Here is a 25,320-nt window from a genome sequence, read left to right on the forward strand (position 1 = left end):
TGGCAAGATTACTTGTTTGATCATCTATGTAGACGACATGATTATCACTGGAGATGATGAAGAGGAGATAGCTGAGCTAAGGAAAAATCTTTTTAGAGAATTTGAGATGAAGGATTTAGGGCAGCTTAAGTACTTCCTAGGGATTGAAGTCCTGAGATCTAAGAAGGGAATCTTCATCAATCAGAAGAAATATGTACTTGATCTTTTGGCAGAAATAGGGATGCTGGATTGCAAACCCGCAGAGACTCCAATGGTACAAAATCATGGACTTCAAATTTGCGAAGGAGGAAAGTTGGCGGACAGGGGGAGATATCAAAGGCTGGTAGGGAAATTGATCTATTTATCTCACACGAGACCCGACATTGCCTATGCCGTAGGGGTAGTGAGTCAGTTCATGCACCTGCCTCAAGAAGAACATTGGGAAGCTGTCCTAAGGATTGTCCGGTATCTAAAGGGGACGGCAGAACATGGGTTACTGTTGAGAAACATGGTCATATGGAGATACATGGTTACACAGATGCTGACTGGGCAGGAAATCCGGTTGATAGGAAATCGACTGCCGGATACTTCACCTTTGTTGGAGGAAACCTTGTTACATGGAGAAGCAAGAAACAGAAAGTGGTAGCCCTATCCAGTGCTGAGGCTGAATTTCGAGGAATCCGAAGTGGACTGACAGAAATACTATGGCTAAGAAGACTGATGACAGAACTAGATCTCCGCTCGACACAATCGTGCCGACTCTTTTGTGATAATAAGGCAGCAATCAGCATCTCAGAGAACCCAGTGCAACATGATCGAACCAAGCATGTGGAGGTGGACAGGCATTTCATTAAGGAAAATATTGAAGCAAAAGTGGTGGAGATACCATTTGTGAAATCCGAAGATCAACTGGCTGATATTTTGACAAAGGCTGTGAACTCAAAGTCCTTTCAAGAAGTACTGTGCAAGTTATGTATCGGTAATCCCGTTACTTAACTTGAGGGGGAGTGTTAGAAGAAATCACGGAAGATCACAATTAGAAGATACTGATTTATTCTATACCATACTTAGAAGATATCAAATCATGTAATTATGATAATTAGGTTTTCCTTATGTGGATATTCCTAATTCTATATAAACCCTGTACCTATGTAAATCAAAGTAAGAAAATAAAAGATAAAAACCTTCTTCTCGATTTTGATCTCTTTATCATTGATCAACCTTGATACTTCAAACACAAAACACTAATTATTACAAATAGAAAATTTGATGTTTCAGATTAGGCCGACTTGCTGTAAGACTATCCCTTCTCGAAGCAGTGACTCCCGGATTCTCGATCATGTCCATCGATTCCGGCTGAGCTCCGTTCGGAAGCTTCCAGTCGAAATGATAGAGAAGCTGAGCCAAAACAAGCTCGACACTGGCCATAGCAAATGTGATCCCTGGGCACATTCTTTTCCCTGCTCCAAACGGCAGGTAATCGAAGTCGGCTCCTACAAACTCCTTCGAGCACTCCTCGAACCTCTCTGGTTCGAAACTGTCCGGGTTGGTCCAGTACTGTGGATCCCTCGAACCTTCACGTTTGCTGGGATTACGTACCCGTCGATCACGCGCTCTTCTCGTGATGCTCGTGGCAGGATTGGAACCGGAGCGTGCATCCTCAGTGCTTCCCTGATCACCAGTTTTAGATATTTCAGATTCGGCTCGTTGTCTCCCATGGCCGCGATGGTCGTGTAGTTGAACACCTGTCGCACTTCTGCCTGCACCTTCGCTATCACGCGCGGGTTCCTCATCAGCTCCGCCATTGCCCAGTCCATCGCTGTCGATGATGTCTCAGTTCCAGCACAAAACATATCCTATTTATATATAACAAAAAATAGTCTTAGCAGTGGACGACGCGGGACTCATTAATAACAAAATTTGCTATAAATAGATAAAGACTAAATTACAAGACTATTTTTATGCAGTTACATAAACGACTGCTTTGATGTCCTCTTTCCTGATAGGAAACTGGAGCTCTCCAGTCTCCTGGAGGCGGAGCAGGACATCAACAATATCTTCGTTACCAAAATCGTCGTTGCCCTTCCTCCCTCTCTCTCCATCCTCGCTTCCGCTATCGATCTTGGCCAGATTGCGCTGGTGCTGGCGGATGAGCTCGTCGAGGATCACATCAAGCTTATGCCTCATCATCAGCAGCCTGATCTTAGTCCAGCTGAAGGTGTTGATGACAAACGACGAAAGGAAAAAATACGCGATCTCAAAGCCTCCCACCATCTGGATCCCGTCCCTCAGTATCTTGATCAGCGTGTCCTTGTCCTTGGACACCTTCCCGAAGGCGGCGCGACAGGTGACAGAGCTCATCATGGAGAAAATGGCGTCTCTGATGTTGACAGGCGCTCCATCCGCGGCCGCTCGTCTCTGCGGATGGAGGCGAAGGAGCAGACGCTTCGGGGGCTGAGGAGCTCCATGATGCAGATCTTGCGCATCTGGCGCCAGTAGTCGCCGTAGGGGTTGAAGGCGATGTCGCGGTAGTTGTACCACAGGACCTTGATCCCGATGGAGTTGGGGCGGTCCGCGTAGCAGGGGTCGTGCTGCTTGAGCATCTCGCAGGATAGCTCCCCCGAGGATACGACGATGGTGTCGACCTCGCCTAGCTTGAGGCGCATGATGGGGTCGTATTGTTTGGCGAGGTCGGTGATGGAGTGGAAGGCGAGGGCGCTGATGAGGTGCATGTTTCCGATTATGGGAACGGTTTTGGGGGCCGGGGGTGATGCACAACCAAAGATGGAATTGAGGAAATAGGATAAAGTATGATTCTTTGGGAAATACAACGATAATAACCACCACTCTCTACACCAACCCGAGTTAAAGACAACACCACTCGGAAGAATGTAAAAGAAGATAAAGGTTAAGAACTCACCACTTCTGGAGAAAACCAAAAAGCTAAAGAATTCAAGAGATTAGGCAATTGGAAGCCAAAATGATATTATTCATCAACAAACGTCCGTCCCCTCTTTCTCCATATCTTTTACAATATAAAGTCATGAACTAGAACTCATGACTCTTCACTTTTCATGATGTTTCAATTTCCATTATTTATTAACCAATTAAATAGACTTTGAAAAAACTAATAAGGACTCCTCATTTCCTTTATTCTCTTCATCTTCATGTGCATTAGGGGGCCAGTTGGAGGAGGCGGGTTTGGATCGGGTTCGGGTTCGGGTTCGGATGAGGAAGAGGGCTATGGGGAGGATGAGAGCTAGAGCTGCGAAGTTCCATGAAACTTCCATTTTGAATGGGAGAAGAATGTGGTTCAGTGGTTGTGTTGTGATGAGTTTGCATGGGAAGGGGATGGGTTTATATAAGTTATGTTTAGGGGTGAAGATGATGAAATATCAAACAAGTCGGCTCAATTGCTACAATGGGATTTGGAGTTATGCTTAGCTTTGTCACTTCACTCTGATTATTTAATCAGTTGTAACTTGTAACAGACTTGACCTAACTCTCATGGAATATGGGATCATTTAAGTCATTTTATTTATTTTTTTCGACGTCTCATTTGGGAATAGATTCATAAACGTCCAATTCATTAGTGTTGAGTAAACCTTGTTGTGGTATACTTGTCTTATTTTGACTTGGCTTGCATTATAAAATAGTGCTATAAAGAAAAATATAGGAGGGAAGTGTACAAATGTTTCACTTTCATGAAGTTTTTATTGAAGGAAATGATCAATTTTGTCCTATTATTTTTATCATTTTTTGGAAATTGTCTCATCATTTATGTAATTATCATTTTGTTCTCATCATTTCATTTTTAGCAATCGAAATATCAACTTTGTTGTCGAGGTATATGTTGATCACATAAACTGTATAGTAGTATATCAATTACCCAAAATTACACGTTGATTATCCAGTAGTAGTGTAAGTTACCACGTCAATGTATCGATAGTCAAAAAAATATGTGGAACATTTTATTATGAAAAATGAAACGATTATTAGTATCAAATACTGCCTTCCTCTCACTACAAATACTGCCTCCGCCCTGAGCAGTATGAACGATTTCCTTATTTGTCCGTCTCTAAAATATATGAACTTTCTAATTTTAGAATAGTTAAATAACACATTATCTTACATCATTTTATTTACATCTTATACCATTACACCACACTACTAATGATGTGGAACTCACTCTCCACTAACACTACTTACAGTACCTTTTATCTCTCTCTTACTTTACCAATTATACATTAAAACTCGTGTGGAACCAAATGTTCATACTTTTCGGTCGGATAAAAGGAGTATTATTTCTATGTCCAAAGAAATCAATCATTTGTAGCAAGACGGAGGACGTAATAATTACCCCAACGTTGAGACATTTAAAATAAATGACGGGACACTCAATCATTTGCCTTTTAATTTATTGGAATATGTGACTCACTTAACAAGTATTCCATTCGTCCTAAAAAATAGATAAACTTGTATATGACACATATTTTAATGTGCAATTGGTAGACTAAGAAAGAGATATAAAAAGTAAAAGAAAGGGAAAAAGACAGTGGAAGTAGTGCTAGTGAATTGTGCCGTCCACATTATTAGTCGTGTATAATTTGTTAAAAACTTTTTATATTTAAACTTGATCTAATTTTAGAGCACAACCTAAAATAAAAACTAGTCTATTTTTTTTTTGAAGAGACTACGCTATAAATTATTGGTAGTATGGCATCATGAATTGCACATATGTCCAATAATAGAAAGCCACATTTTGGCCTAGCATGATTATGAATATTCTTCACCTTTTTATTAGCTTAAATTCGAATATCAATTTCGTAATCAGTCAATAAGTTGCCGTTGCTCAGTTGCTTTTTTATTGAAAAATTGCGTTGAAGAAAATTATACTCCTCAAGTATAAAGATTGATGTCGCTACTCATCATAATACTAATACTAGTACTTAATACATACTCATCCGTCCTCAAAGAGTATGAACTTTGGGTTCGGCATGAGTTTAATGCATTATTGGTAAAATAAAAGAAAGACAAATAGAGACATTTTTTAAATATTATTAGTGAAGAATGAGTCTCACCTTATTAAAGAGAAAATAATTTCTAAAAATTGAATGTTCATGCTCTTTGGAAACGGATGGAAAGGAAAATAGTACATATTGACTGAGGGAGTACGTGGAAATGTGGGAGTTGCCCTATTCGCACTATTTTTCTGAATAAAAAATGTCAGGTAAGTTCATTCCTTTCTCATTTCTCAGTCAAGGTCTACTTCTGTATATTATCAATTTCTCATCTTATTTTCCAATCTCCATATTTGACGTAATTGAAAATCACAAAGTCTAGTTTAAACAAACACCAGCAGCTAATATTATTTTGAAAAGCATAAATGAATTTTAATAACCATAATTCACCATTTTTATAATTATTTATCAACCACATGAAAACCGGCGTGGCAGAATACTGTTCAATCTGAGTTAAAACTATGACATGCACACGTCATACATTGAATAAAGTCTTCCGTGGCAATCTCCAAAACAATTTTAAAAAAAAAATCTCCAAAACAATTTAATTTCTTATCTTAATATTCTCTCGATTCCCAAAAATTTGTCACGTTTATCTATATCTATTCATCCAATTAAACTTTTCATATTTCACTTTTTATTATAGGGATGGATATTTCACTAATTTATTCTTATTCGAATTTTATTATAAAACTAATATTTAAAAATATAACTCACATTTTATTATTATTTTTAATTTAATTTCTTAAAATTTATGCTGATCAAAGTATGATAATATTTAAGAGGCGGAGTGAGTATAAATATGTATAATTTTAGTATCTTATAGAAATAATTGAGGGAAAACAGTGTCACAAATATTAATAACATTGGAATGCTACCCGCCGTCATCACCGCTACAATTTTTAAATGGAATGGTTGAAATTCAACTTTGGTGAATTACAGAGAAGTAATTGGAGAACAGTCACGGAGTGGAGTTGCCATTCCTGATTATGGTGCAGATACTTGTGAGAGGATTAAACAGATTAATTTAAATACGAATGATTCTAGAAAGCTGAGATGACAAATTAAAACAAATACTATTATAAGAGTAATTATAAACACTATAATAAACAGATTAATTTAAATACGAATGATTCTAGAAAGCTGAGATGACAAATTAAAACAAATACTATTATAAGAGTAATTATAAACACTATAATAAACAGATTAATTTAAATACGAATGATTCTAGAAAGCTGAGATGACAAATTAAAACAAATACTATTATAAGAGTAATTATAAACACTATAATAACTATTATTGTTATTATTATAGTTACTTATAAAATAAGTATGATTCGCAATTTTAAAAATTATAGTCTTAAAATTTGCTTGATAAATTATTAATTGATGATATAATATTCAAAATTATTATAAAAAATTGATTATTACTTATAACAATAATAACTACTGTAGTAATAATAAAAGTTATTAACTATTCCCTTCGTCTAGCATTAGGAGTCCCGACCGAGTTTTGAGTTATATAAAGGATAGTGAGGAGGAAAAAGATAATATAATATAATATGTGATCCATTTTTATAAACTACTATACTAGATTTATAATGCTCCCTTCGTCCCACAAAGTTTGTCTCATTTTACCATTTTCGTTCAGTTCCACAAAGTTTATCCCATTTGAAATCTTACAAAAAAATAGACATTAAATACACCATTCAATCTCTTCAATGTGAGACTCTTATTCCACTACACACCTCTATTTAATACAAAGTTAAACAATTTCTTGAACACGTGTCGGGTCAAACTTAGACAAATTTTATAGGACGGAGAGAGTAAAATGTAAGTGCAACGCGGGGCGACCTATCTACCATTTATAGTAAAAATCAATCAAAACATTTAATCGCAGATGGACTAAAATGAGAAATTGAAAATCCTAATATTGGGTGAGAGGGACCAATATTATATAGTGTATCTATTTAAGAATCCTAAAACTAACAAAAAAATATCTAAGAAAAAGTATGAAACAAGAATCCTTAAAAGTAATGCTATTTTTCTTGTTTTACATAATTCTTTTTACTTGTTAGACAAAAAAATAAAACAAACAAACAAATTAAAATGATAAAATAAGAAATCTGACTATTTTTTATGGCAAAATTGTGACAAATAAACATGTCATATAGGCTTTGTACGAAATTAGTTATTGGGTTAAGTTCAGATCTACTTAATTTGTTTTACTCCAGAAATTATTAATTAAAATATTAGGAAGCGGATGCATTTTACGATGATGGTATTAGTAATAAAATGTTAGTAACAAAAATGTGTAGAATGCGCACATCAAGTTATGGACATTCCATAAAGAAGTAAACTAAAATTATTGATTGTAAAATTCTGATATAGTACAAAACAATTTAATAAAAATAAAAACAAAATGGCTACGGCCTCGCTAGATCAGAAATGGTTTTCATCATCTGATTCTGATATAATGATATACACACTAATACAATTTGGCAAAAATGAAAATAAATGGTTTTCATCATCTTCTCTGGAAGTTGAAGGTCCGAATTGAGAAGGCGAAGATGAAAGTGAAAAGCGCCACGAATCCGAGAAGCACCCCTGCCACCAATCCCAGCTGGCTCCTCTCGAAACCGAAGTAGTCTTTCAAGAACTGTTTCACGGTCGTGTCTGCTTGGTCGGACATGAAATCCTCAATCTCCCCGAACTGTGTCACAATCATGCCGTACAATGTGTACGCCATTGGCGTTGCCCAGTAGTACCATCTCACCCATATTGGCATCCTCTGTTACACAAAGCCATGTATTTTTACTCAATATTTTGATCATTAATTTACTACTCCTATAATGGAGAAATCTTACCGGACGAGGGATGACGAATCCTGAGAAGAGATTCCAGATTCCGTAGAAGAAGGAGGAGATGATGGCGGCGACGTTGTGGTTGGGGGTGACGGCGACGGTCATCATCCCGTAGAGGACGAAGTAGAGCAGCGAGAAGAAGAAGAAGAACAAGAACCAGAAGAATTTTTCGGCGGTCCAGTCGAATCCCATCATTGAGTAGACGATGAGGCCGTAGACGACGGATTGGACGAAGACGTAAGGGATCTCAATCAGAAACTGCACCACAAATTAGTTTGTTTGTTAATGAACTTGATGAGATTTAGTGGAAACTTTATGGAGAATTTGGTGGTTGCTTACTTGTGAGAATGCATAGGGTAAGGCTGAGTACATTCCGGCCGCTCTCTCTCTGTAAAACACGGTTCTCTCAATAGCCACCACGGGCTGGACCGTTGAACCATATTGGAATCCCAAGAAGTTGATGGAAGCATACATCGAGCCCATTGCGTTCAAGAGATCTTGTTGCGTCTTCCTGTTATTTGTAAATTTAGTATTCGAGTAGGTATATGTTTGAGTAAGTTTAGAGTTGGAGTTTTGGTTACCATTTAGAGCCGAGGTCCCAGAACATGGTGCCGAAGATGAGGGCAATGAACGTCGTGAATAGGAATCTCACGGCCGTGTAAGGAGGATTCCTCCAGTAAGACCAGTGTTGTTTCCACAGGCAAGCAATGCATTGTGTGAGGAATGATTGGGAGTATTGTGTGGGGAAGTATAAATCTTTCGTGCCAGGGCGTGGGACACTTAGTTCCTTAATCAACGCTTTGTTCCTCCTGCAAAAACTCAAGTTTATAAGTGCATGTGAAGAAAGCTAATGTATGATATAGGAGTACAACACTTACTGATATAAGTCTGATTTCTTGTAGTGATCAACAAAGTCTACTCCCAACAAAAGCTCTTGTGCTGAAGTGGTGGCTTCGAGCATCCATGTAGCCGGGTTGTAGCCATCTTTGATCTTCGATACTCCTTCAACTGATTCGAAGTATTTGATTAGATGGGTTGATTGGCGTCCTAGAGGTCCCACATAGATTTCTTCTCCTCCTCGTTTCATCAGGAATAGCTGCCAAACACATCCGAAGTTATTATTTTTGCATTGTTGGTTATTTGGTAGAGCGAAGGTAAGTAGGGTACCTCATCAAATGCTTCAAAGATGTCGATGCTAGGCTGATGGATCGTGCAGACCACAGTTCTTCCGGTGTTGACAGTGTTCCTGACAGTTCTCATCACAATTGCAGCAGCTCTCGCATCAAGCCCTGAAGTTGGCTCATCCATGAATATGATTGAAGGGTTCGCCACAAGCTCAACTGCAATTGTTAGCCTCTTTCGTTGCTCGGTTGAGAGGCCGTTGACCCCTGGCAATCCTACTAATGCCCCTCTCAAATTGGTGAGCTCTACAAGTTCCATCACCTCCTCAATGAACATCTGTGATTGATCACACGGATTATCATCAATCTAATTCTTGAAATCTTATCATAATTGAAAACAAGTTTAATGTATGAATATGAACCTTTCTAGTCTCAGACTCCACTTCTTTGGGCAGACGCAACCACGCTGAGTACACAAGGGACTCGTACACAGTGACATTCGGAGAGTGGATGTCGTTCTGCTCACAGTATCCAGAAATCCGAGCGAAGGTTGCTTGGTTCTTTGGATACCCGGAGATTGTGATCTCCCCATCAATGTAGCCACCTGTTTTCCTTCCAGCCAACACGTCCATAAGTGTGGTTTTACCGGCTCCACTAACTCCCATCAAAGCTGTGAGAACACCAGGCCTAAAAGCTCCACTTACACCCTTCAACAATTCCAATCTATCTTCAGTGGCTCCTTGGGCTTTCATTTCCTACAAACCAAAACAAGTTACTTCATTTTATCAAATGTACATCATCACTATATTGATTAATTTCTAACTCTTCAACTTACTGGTGGCATGTCAACTGAGTATCTAATGTCATCAAATGTGATGGAATGTGGCTCAAATGGGAGCACCATTCCTCTGTTATTGTTTCCAGTCACAACAACGTCTCCTCCTGTGGATGAGGAGCCAACGGCGACACCTTCATCTTCTAGTTCGGGTAAAACAGCTTGAGGCTTGTCGAATGCTGCACCATTTAAAAACAAAATATTAACACTCATGTATTCAACACTAAAAAAAGAAGAATACATTTAATTATGTTAACACTCACCATTGAGATAAGTGAGTGAAGCAAGGTAAAGAATGTTGAATAGCCATATGAATCCAACGGAAGCCCCTACTCCGATCCAGTACCAATATGTTTGCGGGTAGAATCCCTGGCTTTCCATGAGAACAACTCCTAATTTTGTACCATTTACCATCTACAAGAATGATCATATCATACACCATCAACTTTGGTTGTAAAGCAAAACATAATAGTAATACTAGTAAATAGCAATAATATCTTACTCTGCTCCAACTGTGTCCTGTGAATTCATTGACCATAATTGCATTCTGGAAATACATCAAGGGTGATGCATAATATCCCCATATCCACCATGACTTCACATCCTCTGCAGTTTTACCGAACATATAAGTAATGAAAAAAAATACGACTAACGTCTTCCAACAAAGACAAACACAAGATCTTCATTCATACCTCGCGACAGCACAAATCCACCCAATGCAAAGAGCAGAAGCAGCGCAAACAAACCAAACGTGTTCGCGACAATCATGTTCCTCCCTGCAGCACCGATGAATCTGAACAGCGCAGATGCCGCTTGATGCACAACCAACAACAACAAATACTGCTTGAGAAACCTACATCATAAATTTATCAATCAATACCTTATTCATTGAATCATTTCCCATTGTAAGTCGAAACATACCTTGACACATTCGGATCAAATCCGATGACGTAGTAGGTCAGGAAAACCCATATGCCGACTTCAACAAAGGTGATCGGAATCTTCAACACCCACGAGGGAATAGCATAGGCCCATGGCGGGAAGAAAAACATATCCCTCTGCTTGTAAAAAACAGGGAGCTTGTAAATCGTCATCGCCAGCTCCGACATTCCGTTAAACATAACCATAATAACGGTGAAAAAGAGCGCGCCGGTGTAGACGCCTCCGTCTGCCACATTATCTTTACTCATCTCAGTCCGGAAGAAAAACCGCCATGGCAACAAGTGAAATGATGGTTATTTGGAACAGCTTGAAAAAGTAAACAAACGAGTTCCTCTTCATCAACAAATACTCTCTATCAGTGCATGCTTTCAACATTTCTTTACTCCCCAAGCCATATTTCTCCGTAGTCAAGGCGGCGGGATGGCTCTTGCTTCTGTCGAACGGGACAGAGAGCTCCTGGGAGACTCTCTCGCCGCTTACAGAGGACTTGAACGCCGCAGCGAACTCCTTAACCGGAATGTAGCGGTAAGGCTCGTCGCGGCGAGCCCAGTATTGTTGTTGATCTTTTTTTGAGGTGACTTCTTGTAAGAAATCGGCGACTCCTTTTCTCTCCGGGCATTTGAAGCCCATGGATTCGAAGAATACGAGGACATCGTCGCGGGGGCCTTGGTAGACCACCTGGCCATCGGACAGGAGGACGATGTCGTCGAAGAGGGCATAAGTTTCAGGAGCCGGCTGGAGGAGGGAGATGAAGGCGGTGCCCTTCATGATGTGGACTTGCTGCCGAAGCATGTTCACAATTTGGAAGGTGGTGGAGCTGTCGAGGCCGGTCGAGATCTCGTCCATGAAGAGAGCCCGTGCGGGCCCCACGAGCATTTCTCCGGTTGTGACACGCTTTTTCTGTCCGCCAGAGATTCCTCGGACCATCTCATCGCCGACCAATGTGTCGGCGCAGATGTCGAGTCCGAGGACTTTGAGTACGTAGTCGGTGATGACATTTGCCGCGTCTCCTTCCGTTGCTGTCGCCTGCATTCACTTATATGATGCTCAATTTGCCTTAGGTTTTTAGGAAATATAATAGAAAGTTACTTTTATATATTACTACTATATAGTGAAAAATGAGTAAGATACCATTATGAGTTTATTACAAAAATTAGTAAAATACGATGGAAACAATTATTTACATATTGATAAAAATAACAAATTGAGATGATTAACGACCGACAAAGAGAGTATTTTATTTATTTTTGCTTGGGCAAGATACAACATCATGGTCTAACAATTAAATAGTACTACAAATGTAATTTGTGTCAAATCTACTTTTATATATTAAATCTTGCTTTTTATATTTCAACATAATTATATAGTAAAATATTATGTGTACTAGAAAAAGTGAAATGGGTCAAATTATGTGGGACGACCCAAAATGGAAAACTGGGTCAAATTATGTGGGACGGAGGGAGTATATTTTATCCTGTCATCACATTCATGTACAGAAAAAGCGAAACAACTGAACATGACATACAATAATTGACTTGGCTAAACATAATTATTAGACAAAAATTTGCAAAAGTATTTTCTAAAATACCTTCATGTAGATATCAATATCAGGATCTGGTTTGATGTTAGCTGCTTTCTCTCTTCTTGATAATTCAGCCAGCATCTCTAGTAAAATTAGTAAACAACAATAATTAAATAACTGCAAAGTCATAAAATTTCACACTTGATCAAAATCAAAATTATAATTAGTCTAGTGTAATTGTACTAACCGTAGCGTGAGCCAACTCCTTGGCATCGTGCGGAAAAGGCTAAGGTTTCTCTAACGGTCATTTCTCCAATATGCAGATCATGTTGGCTTATGTATGCTGCTGTTTTCTGCGGGATGAACTCTTCCATCCCGTGTCCGTTATAAGTCACCTTGCCCGACACCTAATCAAATATATCGAATACTATATTAAAATCGTGTTTATTTTACTAAATATGGTGTAATGAAATATAGTATATAGTTAGTCTTACTTGTAGTGATTGATCAAGCTTTCCGGCCAAAGCAAGCAAAAGGGTTGTTTTCCCGGAGCTTGGAGGGCCTAAAAGTAAAGTCATCCTACTTGGCTTGATGACCCCACTAACATCTTTTAAAATGGTGAAGGGCTTCTTTTGGCTAGGGAGTATGTGAAGGAAATTCAAAAATCCCTAAAAAAAGAAAATACGAATAAGCAGTTAATCATGTGTGACCTGTATATTGATGATGTCACTATAAAAGGCGAAGAAACAACTTGTTACCTCTATTATGTTGGCGTTGAAGTTGATGAAAGTAGGAAGAGATCTTTTTGCACTATATGCATGAGCATCAATATTGAGATTCTCAAATCTCACTTCAATTGTTGGTATATCAATCCCAACCCTATAAACAATACAAAAACCATTAGATTTAGATCACACCTCCAAACACACATACAAAGCATAAAGATTAAAAAAATACTATATAGTACCTATCAATTCTGTTCCTGTGCTTGAGCAAGAACTTCTCATTATCATCCTCCACATTGGCAACCAACCTCTCAACCAACTTCCTCTTGTCTTCATAGCCAAGATTCTCGATCTCAACCTCGTTGGCGCCTTTTGATCCGAAGATGAGGCCTTTCCTGAGACGGTCAAAGGTAGGCAGCTTCTCGAGGGCCGCCCATCTCAATGCTTCTTCATCATCTTCCTCACGCGAAGAACGAGAGAAGACCTCCATCCCGGTGTTCCTCCATATGTTAGAGCTGTTTGCTCTGTAGCTCGCGCTTGCTCTCGAACTCGTTGCTCTCAAACTATTACTAGCTTTAAACAGCTCCCCTCCATCCATTTCTCACCACAAAACCTCTCAAAACAATCCTCTGTTTTTTCTTTTCTTTTCTTGGAATTTAGAGATGATTTTTTCGTAGATTGATGAATGGGCAGCAAATTCAGTTTTTTTTGAACTTGTGCAATGAAAGAATGAAGATATTGTTTAGTTTGTGAATTGTTGGAGAATTGTATCATCGATATATATAGAGGTAGATAAGGTATGGTCCATGCATAATTGAAGGCGGTTTTTGGTCTTCAAAATCATGAGTTTCTCATTTGAAAAGTCTGAATTATATTTTTTTATAGCTGACGAAACTTGTGACCATCCCTTCTAGTAAAATTGAAATTTTGGTCAACAATTTGCTCCTGAGGTTGCCAGCTTCTGATTGGCTGCTGAGGCGCTTGGTCAACTTAAATAGGCCTCACTTTACATTTGGTGTAAATAAATTATGTGGAGCCATTTTTAGTTTTAATAACTTAATAATGCATGCATGTGTAAAGACAAAGTAGTGCTGATAAATAATGTATGAATGAATTAATTGATTATATAAGTAGTGTTATTTAATAAATCGATCGTCATTAAGTGCGTAAGTCCCTTCTGTTAATTCGCATCCTAGCCGTGGGATTCAAGAAAGAGACGATAAAAGAATGAAATAAATAGTATAAATTGAGAATTGATAAATCTTTACCCCAAAATTGGGTTACTGAACTGTTTACCAAACTTGGGTAGTAGATTTCCATTTGTGCCAATCTCTTTATTTAAATTATTTTTAAAAATATATTTCTAATCAAAGTAATTTTATAAGTTTTAAATACTAGAAATGAGCCACTCACCCTTAAACGGTCTTTTAAGAGGTGAGTGACCCATTTCTAATATGGTATCAGAACAGGCCCAAGTCAATGATGAATTTTATCTCTATATCTCTTCTCTTGCATACCCACGTGATGGAAGTCCGATGTTTCATTCCGGCCCACACGTGAGGAAGCGTGTTAAAACTCTTAAATCTTATCTCAAATCGACTTGGTGATGATTCTGACTCTTGTATATAAGTATGAATAACCATCTCATTTATAAAGTCTTTTAAGGAGTGAGTGACTCATTTCTAATACTAAAAATACTTTAATGTACATGTATTGTAATGTAGTCACACTAATTATAAATGTCATCACGCCAATTATACATTATCTTAACACCAGCTGTACAATGTCATTACACACCATTATACAATGTCTTCACATTAATTGTACATTGTCATCATAAAAATCAATAAATCATCATCATAAATCTTAACAGAAATCATATTTATAATGACCATGTAAATATATGAACCCATGTAAATAAGAATAATTAAGATTTAGTTAGAATCCTAATGAAATTACATTTAGTATGATAAGAAAATAGTTTTCAAAATAATTAAGTGATATACTTATATTTCACACTAAATGAAATTATCAAAGTTAAATTTATGTTAAAACGAATAAAATATATTTAAGTTAAAATTATATAAATAATGGAGTATTACTTCTATATCCATTAGACTAATTACATATGCTATGATTTGGTTTCAATGATTGCATCCTATGTATATGAAAATCCTAAATTGCCCTATATATGTGAAAATAATAGTAGTACTCCTAAATTATGTTGTTATTTGAATATATTTTATGATAGTTTTGCATATTCGTAATAAAAATTCTAAACAAAATAAACTACTGAGATTGGAAAGGCTTTCAAATTTTGTGGAAATTATTGGAGTCGGGCTATGACTACATATGCGTGCAAATCACTTCTAATTTTATATTTGAAAGTAGTTTCTGGTCTCCGTTCCTACAAAGAAGTATCTAATTGACTATCTATTCTTCATTACTATATATCCTAAAATATAAATAATTAACAAAATCGTCATAGATTATGTTTTAGATATATGAGATTATTAAATGAGGTAAGGGACCCCAGCCATCACCATTTGGTCCCATTTCCTACAAGCTTCCAAAACTTGGAGTACTACATAATACTAATATGTTAAGGCTTAATTATTGTACCATAAATAGGACAACTTAAGCTAAAATAACTCGGGCTTTCCTAAAATATCCAACTTTTATTTTATGTAAAAAAATTTAACAATGATTATCTATTTATCGGGTGATGACTTGAATCCCTAACTCATTAAATAGAAGAGAAGGGTCTTAGTAATTAAGTTGCATTTTATCGCAAACCGACTTTTGTGGATGAATTTGTCCTTTTGAGTTTGTCTTTAATTCTTCATTTTGTGAATCTGGTCGTGTTTGACTTTAATTCTTCATTTTGTGAACTTGGTTTTTTGTTCTAGAACCATACGCATAAGAGTTTCATTCAAGTAATTATAGTAAAAAAAAAAAACTATATTCCTAGTATCCTCCTATCCTATGCATTAAAGTTCATTAAAGTAATTGATAATAGTAAAAAAAAAAAAAAAACTAAAGTAAAAACATACTAGGTTAATAGTTTTTTATATCCCTAATTTTATTGTATTTAAAAAAAATATTTCTAATTTTTCATCAAATATCACAAACTTTTAGCATACTATAATATTACAAAATGTCATGTTGTATAAAAATTTCACCTCAACATATTAAACTATGGAGTATCATTTTATCACAACATAAAATGAGGAACACTAATTTAAGTACGAAACAAAAGATTAGGATATTTTTTAAATACGGTAAAAATTAGGGAGACAAAACAATGTTATATTCTTATTTGTCGCTAAAATAATATTGTTTAATGTGTTGAAAAGGAAAAAATCACCTCAAACTACAGCGAGATAAATCACATTTTCATCACCTTATTTTATATAACGAGATATTTTATGAAAAATGCTGAAAGTTGGAGACATTTGATGGAATAATGAAAGAGAGAAACATTTTAGACTAAAGTTTTAGACAACACGCTATTAACCTACGGTTTAGTTAAGAAGTAAATATGGAAACTAACTTATCAAATGTGTATAGAAAGACTTTTATTTGAAGGAGACTCTCTTGAAATAAATTTGGACTTTTGGGTTTGAAAAACTATGGAATCTTTTCACATTCTAGAAGGTGTAAATACAGTACGATTTGGTTTATATGGGCCGACCAAATTAAAAGCCAATTTTATTTTACAACTTCTAATAATCCAGCCCAAATTCTTGTAAAACTAATGTCTGAACAACTAGCCAATAGTTTGGCTAGAGGTAGTTGCTAGTCATATGGAATATTACTGAGTATATAATTTTTATGAATGATAAGATGGATGAATGATTTTTTAATATTCATTACTATGATTTCTCTAAATTTCTATCCATCAAAATAAACAAAAGAGACACTTATAATAATTTTATCCATCAAAATAAACAAAAGAGTCACTTACTATAATTTTATCAACTTATTTGAGATTATGTTGGCCTTAGGCCTTGTTTGGTTGCACTAACAGTGTTATATGAGATAACCTCCTTACATTGATTTTACATGATAGTGTGGTGAGATATGTATCTCACTTCGATGTTTGGTTGCACCGACAGCAACTCCATGATAACTTATATTATGTTTAATTTGGATTGCAGAAACTGCTGATACAAAAATACATAGACAAATTTGTCCTTCTAAGATTATTGTAGTGACAGTTTTATCCTTGCAAGCCCTATTTCATTTTTGGCTCAACTTAAACACCCGCATACATTGAATTCGCGCGCCTCTCCCACATTCCACTTCACCGAGTGCAGCTGCTGTGTCGGGCAAGATTGCCAGCCATCCGTCGTTTCGTCGTGACCTACTCAGGTACGTCTTGTGTTGTTCTCCTTCCCTCGGCCCTCCTTCCCGAAGGTTCCACACACTTGATATGATCACCAACCTCTTGGTCACCAACCGCTTGTTCAGGATCCGTTTCGGCCTCATTGTCATCTTGGTTTCCCAACTCCGTCTCGATCGGATCAACCGGCATTTGACTACGAATGAAATTGTGAAGTAGGAAACATGCGATAATCAAGCCCGTTTGTACCTCAATTGGGTAGAAACTTGCGGACCGGAGTATACCCCATCGCATCTTCAACATGGCAAATATATTAATTTGGTAGTTCCTTAATATCTATCTCCTCTAGCAAAAATCAAGAGATGTCATCTCCTCACGTCTACGGGCAACCTAGTGAAGGAAAAAAACCAAGGATGTGTGAAAGTGAAGACGCACGGCAATATCTTACATGTTCAGGGCTCATCTCCTCACGCCTACAAGTGAAGAAACACACACAAAACAACAACGAACCATACTATATATCAGTTTACCCAAATGTTGTGTATAATCCCTAAACAATGTGCTACTGCCAATTAAAACCAAAACAAAGAACTCAACAAACTCACACCCTGCATAAACAATTTGGTAACCAACAAATTGGTTTGGAGTCCTAAAAACCGAGAAAAGGGTATAATATATTGGATTGAAATTAGTCACACCATGTACAAATACAGCCAAGCTAAAAACAGTCTAAATCGTTGCTTCAGAGAGGTTTCAATTAGGTACAGATCGATATAATTGTTGGCAAATTTGTATACCTTGCGAAATTCCTCTTCATTAGCCATGGGGTTGAACTGAGAATCGAGCCCAAGTTCAATTATTTCAACCTGATTGTTCGACCAGACAGCATCAAATAAAAGTCGCTCTATTGAAGATCTCTAGATAGTTGGAGGGGTATAATGGTGATTGTGGTGAATTTCGATAAACGGGAACAAAGGGGTATGGAACGACGCCGTTGCTCTGCCCTAATTCCCAAATTGTCGTCCGCAATTCCCCAATTGGGCTTAATTTTTCAATTCTTTTACCAGGCGACGACAAATAGTGAATCTGTGGCTCCATTGCAGTAAGTTGGGTTTCTTGCATTTTCTTTATTGCAAACTGGTTGACATTATAACTCGTGCCAACTAGGTTTGAGCTGCAATAGGAGATTTGGGAAGTTGGGTTTCGATTTTGAATAGATTATTGCTGTAAATATGCGTTATCATGTTGGTCTAAAACTGAACCAACAAAAGCTCACTAAAAATAGTTAATAAAGAATGTCGATTTGTTTGACCTTTCTATACGATATTAGTGAACACTTGAATAAGTCTTGTTGTATTTGTGGTTGGTGTGCAATGAAGTACATGGGTGGATAGTAATGAAATTGAAGATATATAAAAGGAAATGCAGCTTTCAACAAGAAAAGTTTTGTTGAAATACTAGTACTAATACTTAAGGTCTAACAAACAGTGCAACAAACATATTTGAGGACTCTGATACAAAGTTGTTTATCTTTTCTGGAAGTGGAGTATCTTGATTGCAAATGCAAATATGAAAGTGAAAACGACGACGAACATGAGAAGCATGGATGCCACGAATCCCACCATACTGTATTTGAACCCGAAGTAGTTCCTCAAGAATTGTTCAACAGTTTCCCCAGAGGCCATCACATTCTGGTTTTTCCCGAATTGAGTAACAAGGACACCATACAAGCTATAAGCCGTGGGGCTTAACCAGTAGTACCATCGAAAATACACTGGCATATGCTGTCATTAGCAGAAACAGTTAGTTATCCGTTAACATTCAGAATAACTGAAAAATATTTCTGTAACTTACAGGGTGTGGGATGATGAAGCCCGAGAAGAGATTCCACAGTCCATAGAAGAAAGAAGAGCTAATGTTGGCTACAGTTTGATTAGGACTGACTGCCACAGCCACCATGCCGTATAGAACAAAGAATTGCAATGTGATGAACATGAAATACAAGAGCCAGAAGAATTTCTCAGCAGTCCAATCGAATCCAATCATTCCATAGATAATGAGGGCGTATATAGTGGATTGAACAATGACATATGGAATCTCAATGAGGACCTGCAACAGAAAAAAGTGCTCTTAAGTATCTCCAAACTTCAGAGGTAACTCATGTTTTGTGAGTACTCACTTGCGAGAGCGCGTATGGTAGATCTGAGTACATTCCTGCTGCCTTTTCTCTGTAAAAGACTGTCCGTTCAATGGTAACTACCGGCTGGACTGTCGAGCCGTACTGGAATCCCAAGAAGCTGATGGTAGTGAACATTGAGCCCATGGCATTGAAGAGGTCTTGTTGACGTTCCCTGCAATTCATGACCCCATATATAGTATAACGAGCATGAATTTAATGGCATAGTTTTTTGAAATATCAAGAGTTTCTTTAGTGACTTACGTTTTTGAGCCGAGATCCCAGAACATTGAGCCAAACAAAAGGGCTATGACGGTTGTGAAAGCAAATCTGATTGCTGTGTATGCGGTATTTCTCCAGTAGGACCAGTGTTGTTTCCACAAGCAAGCCTTGCATTGAGTGAGGAAGGATTGAGAAAACTGCGAGGGGAAATATAATTCTTTTGTGCCAGGGCGAGGGACGCTCAATTCATTGATCAGGGCTTTATTCCTCCTACAGTATTGGTACAGTAGAGATTATTAGCTTGTCATAGCAACAATAGGCCCCATATATATTCATATTTTTTAGTACATGTATAAGTCTGAATTTTTGTAAAGATCTGCAAAATTAGATCCCGACTGAAGCTCTTGTGCCGAAGAAGTGACTTCCAGCATCCAGGTTGCTGGATTATATCCATTTTTAATCTTTGCTACTCCTTCTATTGCTTCAAAGTAGTTGATCATATGGATCGAGTTGCGGCCCAGCGGCCCGACATATATCTCTTCACCTCCCCTTTTCAGCAAAAACAGCTGCCAAAACCATGGGATGAGTTCATGTAAACAAAACAGTGTCTTCTCACTGTAGTATATATGTAAAAATGAATGAGAGAAATAGAAGTTGCAGGTTTAGCTTTTCATATGGGGCATACCTCATCAAATGCTTCAAATATGTCGATGCTTGGCTGATGGATAGTGCATACCACTGTTCTTCCCGTGTTCACCGTGTTCCTGACTGTTCTCATCACAATTGCAGCAGCCCTTGCATCAAGCCCAGATGTTGGCTCATCCATAAATATGATTGAAGGATTAGCTACAAGTTCAACTGCGATTGTCAGCCGTTTTCTCTGCTCTGTTGAGAGACCAGTAGCCCCACGCAGCCCAACTAGTGCTCCTCTCAGAGAGTTAAGTTCTATAAGTTCCATCACCTCTTCAACGAACATCTGTTGGTTAGTTGATCTACTCATAAGCCTCATAAAAGAATCGTGTGTAATCTACAGAACTATGCTGTAAAAGTATAACTGTTGACCTTTCTAGTTTTTGCATCCACTTCTGCAGGCAAGCGCAGCCAAGCTGAGTAAGTGAGTGACTCATGGACAGTGACATTTGGAGAATGGATGTCGTTCTGCTCACAATATCCAGAAATCCGGGCAAACGTTTCCTGTTTCTTCGGATAACCAGAGATTTTGATGTCTCCTTCAATATATCCTCCTGTTTTTCTCCCAGCTAATACATCCATCAGTGTAGTTTTACCAGCTCCACTAACGCCCATCAAAGCTGTAAGAACACCTGGCCTGAACGCCCCACTTACTTCCTTCAGGAGTACCAGTTTATCATCATTTTCTCCTAAAGCTTTCATTTCCTGCAAAATGATCTATAAGTATACTATTTTCTGAAGGAAACATGGATATCTTCATTAGAAGTCAAACATACTGCTGGCATGTCAACTGCATAGCTGATGTTATTAAATGTAAGGGAATGTGGTTCAAATGGCAGGATCATTCCCCTACTCTGGTTCACATTGGCTTCTATTGCTGTAGATGAGGTTCCACCAACCTGAGCCTGAGCCCTAGCTCGGATGACACCCTCTTCTTGTTCTTCTGGTAATACAGCTTGTTTCTTGTCATATGCTGCAGTATTTTATGGCCATATTTTAGTTGCTGGAGTGTAATATCAGGAATATACTGAAATCTCTCACAGTAGAAAGAACTTACCACCGAGATATGTAAGACAGATCAAGTGGGCGAAGTTGAATAAAAACATGAATCCAATGCAAGCTCCCAATCCTAGCCAATACCAGTAAGATTCTGGGAAGAAACCTCTAGACTCCATCACAAGGACACCTAATTCAGTCCCATTAATCTTCTGCAAAATCATCATATCACTGTGAGTAGTTTTCTTACCAAATGCTAGTAATAATCTAAGAGCAATGATTGATGTGTTGGCTAACCTTACTCCAACTGTGTGCTGTGAATTCGTTAACAAGAATTGCATTCTGAGCATACATTAATGGTGAGGACCAGTACCCCCATAACCACCACTTCTTTACATCGTCTGTGTTTCCAACCAAAATAAACGTAATGAGACAACGACCCACTATTTCATGTGAGATGGATGTGAATGAACAAATTATCTATAATCCATACTTCGTGACAGGATAAATCCGCCTAGTGCAAAAAGCATGAGAAGACTGAACATGCCAATTGTGTTTGCTACAATCATATTCCTTCCTGCTGCTCCGAGAAATCTGAATAGTCCTCCTGCTTGCTGGTTTACGAAAAAGAGCAAGAGGTACTGCTTCACAAAACTGCGTTATAAATTCTGGATCATTGATCTTAGTTGAAAGAGATGACAAAAGTAATTTATTTGTGTACGGTTGGTTACCTTCTTACATTTGGATCAAGTCCATATACATAGTAAGTTAAACATGTCCATAGACCAACTTCAAATAGGGCCATTGGCATGCTCAGTAACCATGGCGGAAGACCATATATCCATGGGGGGAAGAAGAACATATCCTTTTGTTTGTAGAAGACTGGAAGCTTGTTAATTGTCATCGCAAGCTCCGACATTCCATTGAACATGACTATAGTCACTGTGAAAAATAGTACCCCGGTGTATATGCCTCCGTCAGTGATGTTGTCTTTTGACATTCTAGTTCGGAAGAACATTCCCATGGATACCAATGCCATGGCGCAGAGCTGAAGAAACAATTATTTGGAAGGCGATGTCAGTGAAGTATTTGATTTGATATAATCCACTGTATTACTACTATCTAGCTTGCAAATGCTTGCCTGGAAGATTTTGAAGCGATAGACAAATGAGTTTCTCTTAATCCACAAGAATTCTCTTTGAGCACAGGCTTTCAGAAGTTCCTTATTCCCGAGAGTGTACTTTTTAGTTGTCAATGCAGCAGGATGGTTCTTGCTCCTATCGTATGGAACTGCAAGCTCTTCCCCGAGCCTCCGGCCAACGACAGATGATTGAAATGCCTCTGCGAATTCTCTACCTGAAACGAACCGGTATAGCTTTTCCTTATCTGCCCAATATTGTTGCTGATCCTTTTTTGAGGTTACCTGCATAATATTAGTAGATTTATCATCAGATCAGAGATAATCTTTGTTACTTTTTTTGTGGTGTTTAACATTTTTGCATTGCTTACTTCTTGCAAGAAATCAGCCACTCCTTTTCTATCAGGGCATTTGAAACCAATGGATTCAAAGAATTCAAGCACATATTCTTTAGGACCATGATAGACAACATGCCCCTCAGACAAAAGCACAATGTCATCGAACAGGTCATATGTCTCGGGCGCTGGTTGCAGGAGTGATATACAAGCAGTTCCCTCCATGACGTGAACATATTGTCGAAGCATATTGATGATCTGATATGTTGTAGAACTGTCCAGTCCAGTTGATATCTCATCCATGAAAAGTGCGTTAGATGGTCCAACAAGCATTTCTCCTGCAGGTTTTCCCATAGCTTTCTGTATTACTTTGTGTTAGTTAGTGGATCACTTTGTTTGGTTAGTTTACCTGTTGTGACGCGTTTTCTCTGCCCTCCAGAAATCCCCCTTAACATATCATTTCCAACTAAAGTATCAGCGCATATATCAAGTCCCAAAACTTTAAGAACGTACTCTGTAACAACATTTGCTTCTTCTCCTTCTGTGGCAGCGGCCTACGTTATCACAAAGAGTAACATTAGAAAGTTTCTGCGTTGACACTGGTATAGTAAATTCAAGTGTTATGGATTGATTTCCATGTCAAGACAACAATAACAACTAGCTATATGTATTGTAAATTTGGTTTACCTTCATGAACATATCAATGTTAGGATCTGGTTTAATGTTTGCTACTTTCTCTCTTCTTGCTAGTTCTGCCAGCATCTCTGCCCGAGCCACAAAGACAGTAAGTCGACAGTAAATAATAGTATCAAGAACGAAAATTTTGATTTCAGAACCTAGACTATAGAGTACAACTATGAGATGTCTAGAGATTTTACAAACCATATCGTGAGCCAACTCCCTGGCATCTGGCCGAAAATGCTAAGGTTTCTCTAACCGTCAATTCTCCTAAATGCATATCATTTTGGCTGATATACGCTGCAGTTTTTTGGGGCACAAATTCATTCATTTCATGGCCATTGTAAGTCACTCTTCCTGAAAACTGGTCATGTATGTCAATTAGAATCATGTTTGTTTTAAAATTGGCATTCATGAAAAAGTTTGATTTACTTTTAGATCAGAATCAAGCCTTCCCGCCAAAGCCAGCAAGTAGGTCGTCTTTCCAGAACTCGGAGGGCCTAAAACCAAGGTCAATCTGCCGGGCTTGATGATCCCACTGACATCTTTCAAAATGCTCAACGGTTTCTTTCTGCTGGGAGTTATACGGAGAAAGCTCAGAATCCCCTAAGAATGAAGTGGAGCACAGATCAAATTCAGGCACTTCAAGATTCATAAAAAATGCAATACAAGATAAGGTAAGATTGTAAGAAAGGCATATATATATTACCTCTACAGAGTTGATGTAGAAGTTGATGAAAGTAGGCAGAGCCCTGCTTGCTACGTAGGCTTCTGCATCGATATTCAGATGCTCGTACCTCACTTCAATCGTTGGTAAATCAATTCCCACTCTGTAGAATGAAATATGTCATTGACTCTAAACCTACCAAGATTATTCAAAACTGATCAAAACCATCTCTTTACCTATCAATTCTGCTCCTGAGCCTTCTCAAGAACTTCTCATTATCAATTTCCACATTCCTGACCAACCTCTCCACCAGCTTCTTCTTGTCCTCGTCTCCGAGATCATGAACATCAACGTCCTGCGCGCCCTTTGATCCTACAAGGATCCCTCTCCTGAGACGAGGCAACAGTTTGGCAGTTTCTCCAGGGCAGCCCATTTCAAGGCCTCTTCGTCGTCTTCTTCATGTATTGAGCGCCTAAATACTCCATCGTCTGTTTCCCCTCCATATCCGCTTGCTGCCTTCCCTCAAGCTCATGCTCAAGGTCGAGTTCGGCCTACTGTTTGCTCTCATGCTTCCAATCTCCATTCTCAAGTCTAGTTTTTTTTTTCCTTTTTGGATGGAGATGATGTTTAAGTTGAAGATTGTTTCTACTTGCTTTGTTTCATAAACATTATGATCTTGTGTTGTTACACATCTGCCTGCTCGAAACTGGGGCTAGTTTGTTTTGGAAGTTTAGAGTTATGAATTTTTTATATAGCCTTATAGTTTGAAAATGCTAATTTTAAATGAACCTGTAATTAATGATTTCCTTCTAGATTTTTAATTATTTTTTTTTGGAAAACGAATGCCTATTTTGTAGATTATCTGGCTTTGTTAAATGTTTTCAGCCTCTAGAACACACTGTCTAGAATGTGTACTAAACAACTCATTAATAACACTTCCTAACTACACGTGAATAATAATACTCACAATGGAAAACAAATAGAAATTCACTCTTCCCATATTGGAATTTTTGTTCTTAATTTTGTGATATTAATTAAGTTTTATAATGATCTTTTAAATGACTA

At 37.8% G+C, this 25,320-nt stretch overlaps 3 pseudogenes; all 3 read right to left on the bottom strand.

Annotated features, from left to right (window-relative positions):
* Window positions 1–1,230: 1,230 nt before the first annotated feature.
* LOC121781661 lies at window positions 1,231–3,269 on the bottom strand (annotated as a pseudogene).
* A 4,077-nt stretch (window positions 3,270–7,346) lies between these two features.
* On the bottom strand, window positions 7,347–13,737 carry LOC121782318 (annotated as a pseudogene).
* A 5,107-nt stretch (window positions 13,738–18,844) lies between these two features.
* On the bottom strand, window positions 18,845–24,956 carry LOC121782740 (annotated as a pseudogene).
* Window positions 24,957–25,320: the final 364 nt, after the last annotated feature.

This window comes from Salvia splendens, chromosome 20 (genome assembly GCF_004379255.2).
Source record: "Salvia splendens isolate huo1 chromosome 20, SspV2, whole genome shotgun sequence".
NCBI classification, from domain to species: Eukaryota; Viridiplantae; Streptophyta; class Magnoliopsida; order Lamiales; family Lamiaceae; genus Salvia; species Salvia splendens.